Source organism: Pteropus alecto, unplaced genomic scaffold (genome assembly GCF_000325575.1).
Source record: "Pteropus alecto unplaced genomic scaffold, ASM32557v1 scaffold135, whole genome shotgun sequence".
Taxonomy (NCBI): Eukaryota; Metazoa; Chordata; class Mammalia; order Chiroptera; family Pteropodidae; genus Pteropus; species Pteropus alecto.
Window position 1 is genome coordinate 1,396,589 of NW_006438076.1, and position 2,312 is coordinate 1,398,900.

General features: G+C 37.0%; 1 pseudogene; it reads left to right on the top strand.

Annotated features, from left to right (window-relative positions):
- Positions 1–305: 305 nt before the first annotated feature.
- On the top strand, positions 306–424 carry LOC112482516 (annotated as a pseudogene).
- The last annotated feature ends 1,888 nt before the right edge of the window (positions 425–2,312 follow it).

Sequence of the window (2,312 nt, forward strand, 5' to 3'; positions counted from 1 at the left end):
GTGGAGGAACAGGGAAGTAGAAGAAAGGATATGAACTTTAGAACAGACTGGGTTTTAATTTTGATTTTGTTGATACCCTTTTGCTTTGCTCCCAGGTAGGACTTGAGCCATAAATAGCTACAGGGTCCCAAGTCACAGGCATCATGCCCTCCCTTGACTGATAGCAATATGACTTGGGTGTTTTATTGTTTCCTCAAAGCCTTAATTTCTCATCTGAAAAACTGGATTAGTGATATTTAACTCATAGAGTTCAAATGAAGAAAATTTAAATATACATAAAGTGTTCAGCAAAATTCTCAAGTACACTCTACGGCCATACCACCCTGAATGAGCCCGACCCAGTCTGATCTCGGAAGCTAAGCAGGGTCGGGCTTGGTTAGTACTTGGATGGGAGACCACCTAGGAAGACCAGGTGCTGTAAGCATAACAAATAAAAAAATAAGGGATTGTAAACTGACAGGGTCCTTGCAATCTATGAGGTCAACCAAGGGTTGCCTAAGTACATAATAAGTGACAAAAAAAGTATTCACTGAGCAAGTCATGGGCAGGTCAAGAATATTTTGCCTTCTTTGGTGTTCAACTTTACAGATTATCAGTGCCTATGTTTTCTTTAAATGACAGTAAAGGACCTTGATTATCAGTCACTAATGTTCCAGGAAAAAGTTATTTAATCTGAGATGGCTGTATAATTTAAGATAAATCATTTAACATCTCTGTTTTCTGTTATGTATCTTTTGAAATAATTCCATTCCATCCTAGGACAAAAGAGACTGGAGTTAGGAGACCTGGGTAGGAGGCTTAGTTCTTTGGGACTTTAGACCAAGTGCTTTAACTTTTCTGAGCCTCACTTTTCTCTTGCATAAAATGACAGTAATAACTGTCCAATCTATTTCACAGTAGTGCAGTCAGGAATAATTGAGATACAATATTTGGAAGTACTATGTAAACTTTATAAAGCAGGATATATCTCTACACTGACATAAACAGCAAATGAGGGAGGAGAATTCACAGGTCTTTGCTGCTGGAGTCTCCGTTAAGATACAGGGACCTTGAGCTAGTAGGTAAATGACCTTGGTTCTCATTCTAACTGAATCTGCTTGTGTTATTTTAGACATGTCATTTTACTCTTTGTCTTTCATTTTATCATCTGATAAAAAATTGGGGGAGTGGAAGGCCAATCAATTTGAATAGGATATTATAATTTCTCACTGCTCTTTGTTATACAAATATTATGACTTTCATTTTCTGCTGAAATGGAGTCACCATTTCTAAGTCTACTTGGATTAAGTTGCTCGTAGAGAAATACCCGCCAGAAGCAAATAGTATAGACTAGAAACTTGCGATATTTCTGTAAAATTACATCTTTTATATTTTCTTTCAGAGGAAGCAAATGCATAGCTTGGCCTCTTTTTCAAAAGAACTTTTTGTCCCACATTCTTGCTGGTCAGATAGCAGGTGCCAAGAAGCAAGTTTTCCCACAAAAATTTCATTTTGGCATACTGAGGATAAAGGGGTCATTTAAAAATTTCACGATCATGGGCAGGCTCACCACCTAGTTTGAAGCACAGAACCTGATTAATTGGGGTGTCACTTCCAACAATTTTGAGCTTTGGCCTTTCCATTTGCCAAGAGAAAAAAGAAAGCAACATTCCTATACTTAATTTTCACAACCTTGATCCAACAGCATGTGACCAAGGCTGGCTATTTCTCAACCATGAGTTTCTTCTCTCTATAATACTGAACCTCACTGGTTCTGATTTTCAGTTGCTGAATGGAAGTTGCATGTTAAACTAAATTTTGAATGCAAGAAACCACTCCCATACCCACGCTCTCAACATAAAACACACATGCACTCTCGCAATTTGTATTAGTCTTCTTATTTCATGATTAGCCCTCAGTCATATTTATGATGATGGTATTAATAGCAGACATTTAACAAGTGCATATTATGTGTAGGGCTTTGAATTAAACTCTTTATTTACAACACCCCTCCCAGAAACTATGAGGTCAATATTGTTGTGATTATTATTTAGACTTTATAGATGAAGAAACCAAAGCATGAAGAGACTAAATCACTTGCCCAAGGATACACAGGGATTGAACTGGTTCTCAAATCAAAGTATTTCTCATCCCAAATCTCAAGCTTTTGGTCACTCTCCTCTATCTGCTTCTACACATATGCCCAAATTTAAAATCTCAAACAATCAAATCTTTTTCAAGCCCAAAGACCTTGAAGCCCTAATAAAATAATAACTCTTAAGCATTTATTATGAATCTTGATTTGAGTCCCTTTCTAGTTAAGAAGCAAGGGG